Source organism: Gracilinanus agilis, chromosome 2, assembly GCF_016433145.1.
Source record: "Gracilinanus agilis isolate LMUSP501 chromosome 2, AgileGrace, whole genome shotgun sequence".
NCBI classification, from domain to species: Eukaryota; Metazoa; Chordata; class Mammalia; order Didelphimorphia; family Didelphidae; genus Gracilinanus; species Gracilinanus agilis.
In genome coordinates, this window is record NC_058131.1 from 121,201,228 (window position 1) to 121,218,071 (window position 16,844).

Below are 16,844 nucleotides of genomic sequence, written 5' to 3' on the forward strand. Positions count from 1 at the left end.
CTCCTAAATTGTTATATTTGTTGCCATATAATTGGGCGAAATAGTTCTTAATGATTGCCTTAATTTCCCCTTCATTAGAGGTGAGGTCTCCCTTTTCATCTCTTATACTGTCAATTTGGTTTTCTTCTTTCCTTTTTCTTATTAGATTGACTAGTACTTTGTCTATTTTATCTGTTTTTTCAAAGTACCAGCTTCTAGTCTTATTTATTCAATAGTTCTTTTACTTTCGATTTTATTAATTTCTCCCTTAATTAATTTTTAGTATTTCTAATTTAGTTTTCATCTGGGGGTTTTTTATTTGTTCGCTTTCTAATTTTTTGAGTTGCATGCCCAATTCGTTAATCTCTGCCCTCCTTAATTTGTTAATATATGCACTCAAGGATATAAATTTCCCCCTGAGTACTGCCTTGGCTGCATCCCACATAGTTTGGTAGGATGTCTCATCATTGTCATTCTCTTCAATGAAATTGTTGATTGTTTCTATGATTTCTTCTTTGACAATTTGGTTTTGAAGAATCATATTGTTTAATTTCCAATTGGTTTTTGACTTGCCTGTCCAGGTGCCCTTACTGATTATTATTTTTATCGCATTATGATCTGAGAAGGTTACATTTATTATATCTGCTCTTTTGCATTTGTTTGCCATGATTCTATGCCCTATTACATGGTCAATCTTTGTAAATGTACCATGTGCAGCTGAAAAGAAGGTGTATTCCTTTTTGTCCCTATTTATTTTTCTCCACATATCAATTAGATCTAATTTTTCTAGGACTTCATTCATCTCTCTTACCTCTTTCTTATTTATTTTTTGGTTTGATTTATCTAGATCTGAAAGAGGAATATTTAGATCTCCCACTATTATGGTTTTACTATCTATTTCCTTCTTGAGCTCTGCCAGTTTCTCCTTTAAGAATTTGGATGCTATACCACTTGGTGCATATATATTGAGCAGTGTTATTTCCTCATTGTTTATACTGCCTTTAATCAGGATGTAATGACCTTCCCTGTCTTTTTTAATCATACCTATTTTTACTTTGGCTTTGTCAGAGATCATGATAGCCACTCCTGCCTTCTTTTTCTCATTTGATGCCCAAAAGATTTTGCTCATACCCTTAACCTTGAACTTGTGTGTGTCTACCCGCCTCATATGTGTTTCTTGTAGACAACCTATGGTAGGAACCACTCTGCTATTTGCTTCCGTTTTATGAGTGAGTTCATCCCGTTCACATTCAGAGTTACAATTGTTAGTTGTGTATTCACTGACATTTTTTGTATCCTCCCCTAGACCCACTCCTTCTTATTGCACTATTTTCTTTTACACCAGTGGTTTGCTTTCAGCCAGTATCCCTTATCCCCTCCCTTGACTGACTTCCCTTTCTGTCCCCTCCCTTGTTGTTCCCTTATTTTTGTTTTTTTTTAAAGACCGAATGAATTCCCTCCCCCTTCTTCTTCCCTCCCTTTTTGGCCTCCCCACTCCCCTGCTCCCTTTGGTTTATCCCTTCTGACTTTCTCAGTAGGGTTAGATGGAGTATTTTATCCAGATGGATAATAAAGCTACTCTTCCTTCTCCGGGTTGATTATACTGAGAGTAAGGTTTGATTATTACCTCTTAATGCTCTCTTCCTCTCCTTCTTATGGTAGTATTTATCCCCTCCCCTTCCCATGCCCTCTTTGTGTGTAATAGAATATCTTATTTTTCTTATTTACTCGGATTTTTCTTGGTGTCCCCTACTCTTCCTCCCCTCTTTCCCACCCCCCATGTCATCTTAGACCATTTAGTATGCTGTCCTCTCCCTATGAATTATTCTTCTGGTTGCTATAATAGTGAATATTATAATAGTGTATAGAGTTCACTACAGAGAATTATACATAGCATTTCTCCACCTAGTAATACAGATACTTAGATCTTATTTATGCCCTTAAAGAGTCAAGTTTAAAAGACTATGAGTTTTCTTTCTTTTCCCTCTGTTTCTTATTTACCTTTTCATCATCTTTCTCTTGATATCTGTGGTTGAGTGTCAAACTTTCCAATTAGTCCCGGTCTCTTTTGTGCAAAAACTTGGAATTCTTCAATTTTGTTGAATGCCCATACTTTCCCCTGAAAGTATATGGTTAGTTTCGCTGGGTAGTTGATCCGTGGTTGCAGGCCCAGCTCTCTTGCCTTTCTGAATATTGTATTCCAAGCCTTGCGTTCTTTTAGTGTTGAGGCTGCCAGATCCTGTGTGATCCTTATTGGTGCTCCTTGATATTTGAATTGTTCATAGTTCTTTTTGATATTTTTCTACTTCCATATGGATTGCCTTACCTAAACATAACCTCTTGGATATTTGATGGGCATTATGTTAAATCTATAAAATCTAAAAAATTATTTTTTAAATCTAAAAAAAATTATAATTAATAATATTTGCTCAATCTAACTATGATCATGAAATACCTAATTTGCTCAGCTGATTTTAATGACAATAGGAAGATCTGCAAAAAACCTTGCCACATATGCATTTATTCTCTCTGTGACCAGTAGCAAGTGATTTTCCCTCTCAAAGCCTCAGTTTTTCCACCTGTGAAATGGGGATATTAAAAAAATATTGCCACAATAAAGTTTCTGAGGATCCAATAAGACCATGGATACTGAGAACATTGTACATTTAAATGCTAGAAGTGTCAGCTTTTACAATTCAATTCTTCCATCACTTTGTATTGTTTATACTTTTCTCTTGATAAGTACATCTCCAAATATTTTATCTATTTTGTCATTAGTATTAAAGATATTTATTTTTCTTTTCATTTCTCTGTATAATTATTGGTAGGAGATGGAAATTCAGAAGACTATGGATTTATCTTGTATTCTGCTACATTTGTAAGTCGTGTATTATTTTCATTAATTTTTGGTTGACTAGCTTGGCCTTTCTAGGTTTATAATCATGTCATCTGCAAATATAGCTATCTTAACTTCTTCATTGCCAAAGCTTTTTGCTTTTTTTTTTCACTCATTCCTATTGTGTCTAAAATTATGTGAAATAAAGTAGATATCTCTCTTTAATAGAAATTTTCATTGGATTCTGTCACCTCTCCACTGCATCAGTTCATGGTTTCAAATATAAACTTTTATCAACTTTATATGAGTATAAGTTATTCTTCTATTTTAATGGTTTTAGTATAGACACTTGTATTTTATTAATAGATTTCTCTGTGTCTAAAATGATTGTGAAGTCTGTATTTTTTCTTAATGGTAATATTTATTATATTAATCATTTTCCTGATATTAAATCACCTTTGTCAATTTATAAATCATATTTGTTCCTCCTGGATAATTGTTGTTGATGTGCTTTTGGATTCCATTTTCTACTTCTATTCTTTGTTATTTTTATATCACTGTTTGTTAATGTTGTTGGTTTTCTTTTATCAGAGTAAGGATCAATGTCATATTTGCTGAATAGACTTTCATTTGCATATCTATTTCCATATTTTAAAAATAATCTATAAAAAAGAGATATCTGTGATTTAAAAGTTCAGTTCAGTTCACTTCTGAACTTGTTTAGACCTGTTGTTGTTTTTCCCCAAAGAGTTTTTTTAACAGCAAGCCTGATTATCTTCTTTGGAAATTAAACTATTATTTCATTTTATCTTCTGTTAGTATTGCTATTTTGTTATCAAATTTGTTAGTATATAAATATGCATTGTAACTAGCAATAGATTTTTTTGGTCATTTAATATCTCCACTTTCATTTCTGGTGATTCAATTATTTTGTATTAGTCTGGTTATTTAATCATTTTAATGCTTATTAAGCAGTTCTTGGACTTATTAAATTTTAAATCTTTTCAATTAAATTTAAAATTTTTAAATATTAAATTTAATATGTTACTAAAATGTTAAATTGTAACAACCTTTATTATGATCTTCAGACATTTTTCTCTTTCTAACTTTTTCTGTATTTTAGGTGTAGTGACATGGGGCAAGGTCTTACATGTATCTTAAATTTTGGGAGACCAGATTTCAAAGGGTTTGGAGAAAGAATGGGTTAAACTTCTTTTAGAAAAAAAATCATGCAAGGAAGATTAGAATTCTCAGAAATAAAATTCTAATGACACAAAGGAAAACAATACTGAGAATGAGAAAAAGGTGAAATTTCCTAAATATGCAGACTCTTTTTGTATTGGCAAAGAACTGGAAACTGCCCATCAAGTGGGGAAAAGGCTAAACAAATAGAAGTATATGATTGTAATGGAATATTATTGTACCATAATAAATAACAAATAAGATGATCACAAAAAAACCTGGAAAGATTTATATGAAGTTCTGCAAAGTGAAATGAGCAGAACCAAACCATTATACACAGTAAAAGCAGCAACATATAATGTTCAACTGTGAATGACAACTATTATCAACAATGTAAGGATCCAGGAAAACTCCAAGGGACACATTATGAAAAAGGGTATCTACCACCACAGAAGAAACTGACAGTATCTACATGCTGACTGAAGCATTCCATTATTAATTTTATTTCCTCAATGAATTTTTTTCTCTGGTGTAAACAATATGTGTCATGATGAACATGGAAATATGTCTTATATAATAAAACATTTACAACCGACATCATATTACTTGTAATTCTGGGGAGGGGAGAGGGATAAAAGGGAGAGAGGGAGAGAGAGAGAGAGAGAGAGAGAGAGAGAGAGAGAGAGAGAGAGAGAGAGAGAGAGAGAGAACATAGATTAAAAATGTCAAAAAAAAGAACATTAAAATTTGTATCAACATAAAAAATAATTTTTATAAGAAAAATATATGCGATAAAGATCATGCATTGAAGGATAAATACAAAAACTTACAACCTCTTATAAGAAAATATTAAGTATGTTAAATGGTAGAATTATCTGAGGCTGAGATAATAAAGAATATTATCTTGAAATTTATAAAATACACAAAATAGCAGAACATTAAATGAAGATCTTATATAATTCAATCTAAATTAAAATTGACTTAGTTAATAAAGGAATTCATAGAGCAGGTAGGTTAGAAAATCTTTCCCAAATGGATTTATAAGAGTATTCTACTACACTTTTAAAGAACAAAGAAAATTATTCTCTACAATTGAAAAATCACAAACTCTTCCAAGTGGGTTGCTAAGACAAATATAACCCTAATACTATAATTAGATCAATATAGTTAATTAATATTGATTCAATAAAATTCTAATATCTTTTTTTAACCCTTGTACTTCGGTATATTTTCTCATAGGTGGAAGATTGGTAAGGGTGGGCAATGGGGGTCAAGTGACTTGCCCAGGGTCACACAGCTGGGAAGTGGCTGAGGCTGAGTTTGAACCTAGGACCTCCTGTCTCTAGGCCTGACTCTCACTCCACTGAGCTACCCAGCTGCCCTAAAATTCTAATATTTTGAAAAATTAGTATGGCATTTCATTTTTAAATTTTCTGGTCAATCTTGACATGTAATTGCTACAAGAATATTTCAATAATTAATAAAACTTTTATGACAAATCATATTCAAAACAAAATATTCAGAATTGCATTATTATTTTAGCAACAAATTTTTAGAACTTCTAATATATTCTGTTATTATGCATTGTTATTATTAATAATAACATGTTATTATGTTATTAACATCAAACTACAAATAATAAGCTCACAGGAGAACAATCTCTTTTTTTAACATGATTAAAAATGCTTTTCTAAGATGAAAGTTTTACATTTTACGTAATTGAATAAGGTTAGAAGCTTTCCCAATAAAGACAAGATTAAAGTAAGGGTGCCCTCATTAAGTGCAATTATTTAACAGAGTTCTATAAATGTTATGACAGTAATAACACAGAAAAAGTCATAAAATAGTCAAACAATAAACAAAACCTATCCTATTTACTGACACCAAAATGGTTAAGAAAAAAGCACAAAGATTCGGAGAAGAAATTAATTTAGACAATAAATAACCAGTAAAAATTGCAGGCTACAAAAAGAAAAAAAACTTCACAAAAATTACCAAAAAAATTGCTGTATAGCAATAACAAAATCCAAGAGGAGGAAGTCCCATTCAAAGTAACTACAAAACACATGAAATATCTGAAAGTCAACCTTCCAAAATATACACTTACAGTCAGTACAGATAATTATAAAATGCTTATTAAAAAAATAAATAATTTAAATAATTAGAAAGCTATTTATTTCTCATTGTTAAACACTTACAATGTAATATACATGACAATACTTTGGAAGTCAATTGCAAATTTAGTGTTATACCAATCTACCAAAGGGATACTCTTTAGAGTTATACAAAATAATACAAAATTCAAAATATCAAAGGAAATTATTCAATAAATTAGGAATGAAGGGGAAATGGTCACTATCATCATCATCATCATCATTAGAATTTTACATAGCACTTAAAGATTTATAAAAATTTTTACAAACAGTAACCCATTTTAAACTTACAATAATCCTTGGAGGTGGATTTTATTATTAGCCCCATCTTACAGATGAGGCAACTGAATCAGAAAGTGGTTAAGTGGCTTGTCCAGATAAATACAACTAGTAAGAGTTTAAACCTACATTTGAGCTCAGATCTTCCTGAATCTGGGTCCAGCATTCTATTTACCTTGCTACATAGCATTAATCAACAAAAACATTTGGTATTGATTAAAAACATAAAAGTTGATGGAATAGAATAAATAATAATGAATAAAAAATAATTAATCTCAATAACCCAATTTTGACAAGTCTTAAAATATACTTTCCTAAGAAAAAACTCCCTATTTATAAGAATTCCTGAGAAAATTTCAAAGTAGATTAAAAGAAATTAGAGTTAGAGCAACACACTTATATCATGTAGTAAATTAAAATAGCTACATGATCTTAATTTTAGATGCAATACTGTAAAAATGTTTGAATACAGGCTTGTTTCTTATCTTTCAAATCAATGGGTAGGCAATGAATTCTTTTTCAAAGATAGAGGAAACTAGAAAAAATGAAAGAAAATATTAATTACTTGAATTCAAAGAGATGTTTCATTAATGAAATTGATATAAATAGGATAAAACTGAAATAGTTGACAGGAAAAATACTTTATAGGGTCTATTATCCATATATATAAATAATTACTAGAAATGCACAAGCCATGTTCCAACTAATAAACAGTCAATGGATATAAACAAATACTTACCAAATGAAGAATTACAAACTCAGAAGCATATAAAAAATTGTTGCAAATCACCAACCATAAGAAAAATACAAACCAAACAATGCTGACATATTACCTTAGACCCAGCAAACTGATAAATACGACAAAGGATGGTAACAATCAGTATTGAGGGGAATAAAAGTTTTATATAGACATATACATATTCATATATGTATACATATATGTGTATATATTTTGCACATATATAGTAGCTTGCTTTATGCAAAGAAACTAACTTCATACCCTTTAACTCCGAAATTTCCATACTAAACCTTATACCTCAAAAAGGTCAATGGTAGGAAGATCTCATACAACAAATATCTGTAGTAGTCCTTTTATGGTAACAAAGAATTCATCAATTTGAGAATGGCTACAGAAATCATGGAATGGAAATATAAAAGAGATGATGAATATGAGTAATAGAATCATAAAAAGATTTATATAAACTGGTGAGACATGAAGTCATCTGAACCAAGGAAGCATTATATGCAATGAATATAATAAATAATATAAATGTAAACAACAGTAACAAATTTTATCAACAATGTTTAATTTTAATGACTATGCATAGCCCTAAAGAAAAGAGTTAAGAAGGCATCTCCCCAAATTTCTTCACAGATATGGGAGAGCATAGTGTGGAATACTTCATATGATATCAGATATATTCAGTTTGATGGTTAGTTTTGCTAAGTTTTAAAAATTTTGAATTATTATATTGATGACTGTGAATGGAAAGAAAACGGGATATAGTAAAAAGTAGGATGATAAAAATAAAATATAAGTTTATTTTAGAAGTTAAAATAATTGGAAATATATAATTAGCTAGCCACTAAAAGTGATATTTTAAATGATTAAAGATAATTGCCAAGATATTGCAGCATAAAAGAAGGGCAAGAGGTCTGAATTTCCAAAAAGGAAAGAGAACATTATCTCAAACTATAGATCAGCGAACTTGATTTGATGTCCAATAAAAATCTAAAATGTATTGCTAAAGGTATGTTTAAAAAATATCTAGAAAAGGAAGTAGAGAACACCATGAGTCAACATGTTTTTATCAAGAAAAAGTCATGTCAGAGTACCAGCTGTTATGTACAGAAATGAGTAGCCATATTTCTAGGGGTGCAAGCTGGTAGTTGCCACTTTAGAACACAGAACCTGGCAGCCAGGCCATGTGCCAGGGTATCAGTTAAGGACAGAGTATAAAAGGAGGTCTCCAAACCCTGAGAACTTCACTACTCTGACCTCACCTGAAGGGTAAGGGAGGAGGAGGGTTTGGGGGGCCCCAAGGGTAGTTTTTGGGATATTCTGTTAGGCAGGTAGTAATAATTCAATCATTAGCCAAATATCCAATACTTCCTTGGTATAGATAACATTTTACATACCAGCTAGTGAGAAAGCTACAACCAAGAACATCTGCAACTGACCCAGGGACTGCCCAGCCTCTGGGCTCAGCAACAAGTAACAGAGTTGAGATTTGCCCTCAAGGTTGTCTCATCACTCTGTGCCTAGGAATATCAACTTGAGCTCTAAGATTAATCAACATCAACAATTTAGGCAAAGTCATAGGGTTTCCTTCACCCACCTACCCACCCTTTCCTTCCCACAGTATTTTACAAATAAACCCTGCTTATCCTTGACCCTCAACAGTCTTGGAGCCTTGCTTACCTGCCAACAACCATCCTTAATAGCAGTCAGATCCACGTTATAGCTTAGTTGAGCAGGCCATTCCAAGCCAATTATCCATTTCCAACTTGAAGTTTTCAGGGAGTTTCAATCAGCTTCCTGGAGACATTTTAACTGTCTTGGCTGGATTGGTTCCAAGCCCTGGGCCTATAGCAGAGAATCTTGGGCTTAAAGGGGATCTGACCCAGCTGCTGTAGGAGGTCATCCAACTCTCATACAGCTTTAGTTTGGGTTTCCCTTCCCTTGATATTCCATCAACAACATCTGCTTAGGCCCCATGGCTGCTCCTATTCCATCTGTATTATACCTGCATTACAGTTTGGCGAGCCAGGTGCATTTCCTTTTTTGACAGGTAAGAGGAATCTGTAAATAGTTAACCTGGATTTCATTAAAATATTTGACAAAGTCATCTATGAGATGCTTGTGAAAAGTATATAATGATATCTGGTGATAGCAAAATTAACTGGTGAGAGGACAATTAGTTGACTTCACTACTAAGTGACAATATAATTAATTGAATTCAGAACTCTGACCAACTAGAATCAAAGGCTAGTCATGACAGTGTTGGTATCAACTTGCCTGACATCCAGGAGAAGGCTTTCTGTTTTGGGCCCTGAACTATTTAACACTCTTATCAATAACTTGGATTAAGGCAAAGATGACATGATGATCAAATTTTCAAGTAACTGAAACCTATCAGGGATAAGTAACACCATAACCAACCAAATCAGGAACCCAAATCATTTTAACAGATATTTCTCATATAAGAGGAAACTCAGTAAGGGGAAAAGTAACCATCTTAGACTTTGATTTAAAAAATAATGAACTTCATAAGCATTAAGATAGGGAAGGCATTATTAGGTCATCAGTCAAAGACTTGGTTATTTCAATAGGTGATATGATCAACATGTCAATAGTACACTATGAAAGCCAAAAAGATCTTGAATTTAATTAAAAGAGACATTGTGAGGACAAGGTGATAATACTATTATATGTTCTGCCACGTGTGGAATAATGTGGTCTGGGAATGACATTCATGAACTTGAGAGTATCAAGAGGTGAGCAAAAGTGATGATTAAGTACTTTTAATCTATATCATAGGAGAATGAATTAAAAGAATGAGGGATATTTAGCCTGTAGAAGAATGAGGGATATTTATCCTGGAGAAGAGATAAAGTGACATGATAGTAGACTTACAATATTTGAAGGATTGTCTTATGGAAAAGGTATTAAATCTATTCTGCTTGGCTAGGGTGAATAAAATAATTACAGATGAATGGAATGAGCAAAGCATAAAATTTGGGTTCTATATTAGAAACAATTTCCTTGTCCAAGTATTTACCTTTTATAGGTAGCTAGATGATACATTACACAGAATGCCAGACTTGGAGTTAGAAAGATCTGAATTTTAATTCTGTCCCAGATACCATGTATATGACTGAATAAAGAACTTACAGTCTTTGGGTCTCAATTTTCAAAACTGTAAAGTAGAAATAATAGTACTTACCCTCTCAGGATGTGAAAATAAAATGAGATAGCATTTGTAAAATGCTTAGCAGAGTGCTTGGCAGATATTTTTGTTGTTGTTCAGTTGCTTCAGTTGTTTCCTGACTCTTCATGCCCCATTTGGTGTTTTCTTGGCAAAGATACTGGAGTAGTTTGCCATTTCCTTCTTCAGCTCATTTTACAAATGAGGAAATCAAAGGGAACAAACTTTGGTGATTTGCCCAAGCTCATATGACTAGTGTCTGAAGTCAGATTTGAACTCAGGAAAATAGGTCTTCCTGACTCCAGGCCAGCATTCCACTGCACTATCCAAATACTTACAAATTTCTTGCTTTCTTACTTCCTTGATGGACATTAAAATTCCTTCCATCCTTAAATCAGAGATTCTCTGAATTTCCTAGCACTTACAATCAGCCAAAAGTGAAACAAGAAGCCTTAATTAAATCATAGTTTATTTCCCTATTCCTTATGAGATCTTCAAGTAAAATTTAGACAACCACCTGACTTTTATTCTGTAGGGAAGATTCCTAATTATATTGGCTAAGTGATATTTGAGATTCAGTTATTCTGTGATTCTTAGATTTAGTTAGTTAATTTTCTCTCTTCTTTATTGATATAAATATCCAAGGCTATGAATTTGCCTGTAAGTACTGTTTTTGCTGTGCCCCATAGATTTTGATATGTAGTATCTAATGTTATTATCTTTGGTATAACTTGTTCTTGTTTTTATTATTTCCTCTTTCACCTAGTCATTATTTAATAGGTCATTTTAACATTTCCATAAGCATCTACACCTTTTTATTCATTATGTCATTATTTATTACTAGTTTTATTGAATTATGGTCTATAAAAATAGTGAATAGAGTCTCTTTTTCAATATTTACTCATGACTTCTTCCTGGCCCAGCAGATGATTAATTTTTTTAATAAGTTCTGTGAACAATAGGGAGAAAAAGTACATTCTTTTCTTGTCAAATTGAGTTCTTTCTATACATTTATTAAGTCTAGTTTGTTTAACATTCTGTTTAGTACTGACTTCTTTTTTATTTATCTTTTTATTGGATTCATCATGTATTGAGATTTTATTTTTAACATTTCTCAGAACTAAAAACTACTAATAAAAATATTGAATGTTACTCTGAATGTCTATTAACAAAAGAAATGTTAATTAGGAGACTCCAGAGTTTCACTTCACACCAAATAAATTGGCAAAGATGAATAAAAGTCAAATTTGTCAATGTTGGAACAATTTTTGAAAGATAAGCATCTTAATGTGCTGCTATGGAGCAATGAATCAGTCATATCACAATGCGAAGAACTCTAGAATTAAGCTTTAAAAAGTGATTAAATAATGCATATACTTTGACCCAGAGATTTAACTGTTAGGCATATATTCCTAAGGAGGTAAAAATTAGAAAGTAAGTTTCCACATTCACCAGACTTTATAGCAGCATCTTTTGTTTTGTTTTAATTTATGGTGATAGTAAAAAAAGGACACAAAATTGATAATTAATAATTGGGGAGTAGCTAAATAACTTGTAGTATGGGAATGTAATGGGTATAGGTGCACCACTAGAAATAATGTCTTGGGAACTGATTCAGAGTAAAATGAACTAAACCAGGTAAACAACACTCATTGATTTCAGCAGTGGAATTTGAAAAAAATAAACTAAAATGCTGTTTAATTGTAATGATTAAGTTTGATCCCCGAGAAAAGCTAAAAATGTATATTTTTCTCCTCTTTCTTTGTAGAGGTTTAGGAGCATGGTTATGAGGTGTCAGATATACTATTTGATAGGTATCATGTATTGGTTGACTTTGCTAAATAGGTTTACTCTTTTTCTTTTCAATGTTTTTATTAAAAGAAATTACTTATTAGATTAGTGAATGGAGAAAGATATGCTTAGAAAAAACAGAAAATATATCAATAAAATACAATTTAAAAAATAAAATATCCTATGTATCATGTTTCTTTTTCACAAGACTATGAACTATTCCAGGCCTAATAGTTTGGCATATATTTATTAAGCATTGATATGACATAATTTTATATTGATCCTTTTAACATAATAATGAATTTTTCACTTTTAATACATTCCAGTTTGATTTCAACTATGATCAAATTAGTGACACTTTATTTTATGATGAAGCAATAAGAGAGCAAAATTTAAGTCTTTCATTTCAAATTTGTTGAGATCATTCTGAATTGAATATATATTTTTCTAAGTAGCATATTACTGCTTTAAATTTTTTTTTAATTTCCATAACTTTTATGCATCAGGGGAAAATTTTTTACCCATTTGGATTTAGCATTATAGTAATCACATCTTTCTTTAATTACTATATGAATGTAGAAATATATTCTTTCTTTTTCCTATTTCAATTGAGGCAGCTAAAATGCAATAGTATAGTACATGGAGCAGCAACTTGGAATCAGAAAGACCTAACTTCAGATCTGGCCTTAGACACTTCCAAGCTATGTGGTACTCGGCAAATCACTTAATCTCAATCTGCTTTAATTTCCTCATCTGTAAAATGGAGGTTTCAATAATATCTTCCTCACAGGGTTGTGAAAATCAAATAAGATAATATTTATAAAGTAACTTTGAGAACCTCCACACTTCATACAAATACTAGCAATTGATTTTTTTAATCTACATTTTTTAAAATCCCCTAAACATGATAGTTTTCAACAATTAAATACATATGTTGGTTTAATCTGGTTAGAAATTAGAAGTTTTACCCTAACTTCTCCTTCCTCTTCTTGAGTTTGTTTATTTCAACTCTTAGAAACCTTTTCTTAGAACTCTCAAAATGTTCTAAGGATTTTCCCATTTTGTTACTAACTTTTCATTCTTTGTTATTTATATTTTTGACCAGGAAAATTTATGTTACAGTCAAGTTTGTGTGTATATGTACATATGTAGATATTTATGTATATACATGCATATATGTGAAAACTTTTCAAAGTTATTATGCTTTTCAAGTAGCTATCTGCTATATTCATAAAGTATGTTGATTTTGACTAGGCAAATGAGCCTAGGAATATGGTCTGTGGTTCTTGATTTTATATATATGTTACAATTTTGGGGGTAGCTAAGTGGCATAGTACATAGAGTACCAAGCTTGGAGAGAAGACTCATTTTCCTGAGCCTGGATCTGGCCTCAGACACTTACTACCCATGTGACCCTCAGCAAATCACAAATCTGTTTGCCTCAGTTTCCTCATTTGCAAAATGGTTCAGAGAAAGAAATAGCAAACCACTCCAATATCTTTGGCAAGAAAACTCCAAATGAGATCACAAAGAGTCAGACATGACTGAAACAACTGGATGATATTATAATTTTTGTCAATTTTTCTTTATTCTCAAAAATCCCATTATGGTAATTGTTTTTCATTGATAAGTGTTCTTTTTCCCTGTTTCTCCTGACAACTTTCCTTATCATTTTGCTTTGGAGTTGAACATGCCTAGGATTGCTAAACGAGGTTCACCTTCAGGTGGCAAGATCCTGTGACCTCTTTCTACTTGTATTTTTCTCTATTTGCCTTGCCAAATCTGGAAAATTGTATTTGATAACTTCTTGAAATATAGTGTCTAAAACTTTTTTTCTAAAATTTTTAGGATTTCATAGTTCTGAAATTGCTGTGTTGCTTATCTATCCTTCATCAGATATCACGTATGTTTGTATTTTCTAATAATTTGAATAATCTATTGATTTTTTAAATCTAGATATCCAGTATCATGGAAATATGTATAATTCAATTTTGTTTTTAAATATATCATGTCTGCTCTTTATGTTTTCTATCAATTATTTGAAATTGGCTATTTCACCCTTTTTATGGTCATAAGCCATTTCCCAACCCCATGTGCAGCTGACCATTTGTCTACTTTACTAATTATTTAATCTACATTACTAACATTTTCTCCATCATTTTTGTAAATCCATAAAATCTACAACCATAAAAATCAAACCTTGATTTGAAATGTTTAGCAATTTACTAGTTCTAAATGCTTGCACTGTAAATAGTTCAACTATCAGCTCTTGTGAGCCTGTTTGAGCTGGTTCTAGCATATCCCTGACTATACCTCTTCTTAAGGTAATAGTAGAATCTCTGAACCAAAGAATATGGATAATAAAGTCATTTTATTCACATTCCAAATTGTTTGCAAAATGATTGTATTAACTCATTGTTACACCAACAATGCACAAGTTCTTATCTTCCCACAACTCCTCCAACACTATCTTTTATCACCTTAGCAAATTTATAGAGTTTGAGGTGCAACCTCTGGGCTGTTTTGATGTGCATTTTTCTTATTTTATTGCTTAGAAGTATCCTTTTAGATAGTTGTTAATAGACTGTAATTCTTTGGAAATTGTTCCTTTAACTATTTTTCTACTGGAGATTGGCTTTTGTTTTGGTAAAGGCATTTAGGAAGACCTGATTTCAAATATGATCGCAGATACTAACTAGTTTTATGACTTTGCACAAGTCATTTTATGCTTTTTGCCTCCATTTCCTGAAACATAAAATGGAAATATAATAGCACTTATCTCACAGTGTTGTTGTGAGGATCAAATAAAAAAAATATTTGCACGATGCTTGACAAATAGTAAGTGTTATATAAATGCTTATTTGCCTTCCCTTCAATAAATAGATAGATGGCAGATAGATATGCATGTAAATTTTATGTACGTATATAGTGTATGTTTGCATTTATGTATATAAAAGTAAATATAATTATATTTAATATGTATGTATTATGTACATGTAAAGAGAAAATATTTATTTATATGTAATTTATGTAAAGCCAAAGAATGCCAGGAGCATGAGATATGAAAGGTAACTATTTGGTAGGCATGGATTGAGCCCAATTTATGCAAAGCTAATTGCATACTTCTGTGCCCTGCTATGTAGTTGCCTTTATAGTTTATTGTCTGAACCCTGAGTAGTCAATATTTACTAGATGGAAATGAAATAATTTCTTTAGACAAACCATCTATATGAAAATGGTTTCATTTGATGGATTCAAATTATTTACTGAATTTCCTTCATTTTTGTTCAGTCTAGGCATGAGATCATAGTTGTTTTGCTTCACCTCAACATTTATAAAAAGATTGAGCATTGATATTCTTTCAATGCTTCTCATACTCCTCAGCTCTTGAACCCTCTTCATATCTTGCATTATACACCATATATATGTACATTTATTGTCTTCTCTTTGCCCCTTTTACCACCAACAGCAGCTTAAATTTCTTGAGAGAAAAGTACTGTTTGTACTTCATCATTGCTGTCCTCAGCAACCAGTATATCACCCTGAACATTATAAGTTCCTATTATCTTCCTGATAAATTAATGATGTATCATGTTATCATTATGAAATTGAATCTTCTTAGATCCTCACCCCTTCTGAGTCACTCAGAGATGAGAGTATTTCTTTCCACCTCAAGTTATTCAGTCAGAAAAGAGGGATAATAAAATGATTTCAGCAACTTGCAAACCATTATGAGTTACATACCATGTCAATGAGCTATAGAGTTATAAGGCATTATGGAACAGAATGGGAAAAGGATGTATTAAGCATTTACCATGTGGCAAACATTTTGCTATGTGGAGATAGAAACAGAAAATAGAGACGATTCTTGCATTTGAGTTGCTCACATTCTAAAAGGAGGATTCAACGCAAAAATGTGGGTTTACCTTCAAAATATACAGAAAGACCCAGGAATACAGGGAAAATGTGACAGGGAATAGAGAAAAACCTTCTAAGAAAGGACCTCAATCCAGATGGTCCCTTGCTATGGCTTTTGGGAAGCATATTTAGTGGACCTGTGGACCAAGATTTGTTGTTTTGTTTTGTTTTTTTGGATTTGGCATCTGGGAGCTTTGCCTCAAAAATGAGTAAATATGAGGGAGGATGTTAAGTATCCAGTTAACAGGGGGTGTCTGGTAGCTAGTCAGAGCTAGATATACATAGAGAAGCAGGATAGAAAAAAATGAAAAATCCCTGAGACCTTCTTATGCTGGTCTCTGGAATGCCAATTAACATCTGTGCAACCTACAGGCTGGAGAAAGGGATGAGAAACAAATACAAACTCTCTCTCTCTCTCTCTCTCTCTCTCTCTCTCTCTCTCTCTCTCTCTCTCTCTCTCTCTTCTAGGAACTGTTCCGTTTCGTTCTTAAGGCTACCTGTTGGCATCTTGATTCTAGGGGCTGGATTGGGATAAGGGAAAGTCCCTGGCCTCTTTCCACTTTCCCCATGCAGTCTTACTTCTTAATTAATTTTCAAATTGTAATTGAGAATTTGGACCAGCCATGAACTGGTCCAAAAGGCTTGGGTAAATTGAAGTTACTCTGGGGCCAATAAAGTATTTGATTCTGTTTTAAGACTTCAAGTGTGTCTCAAAGGCCACCAAGATTTATTTCTATTTGAATTCTAAATTTAAATCTGGAAGAAACAAGTCATCTT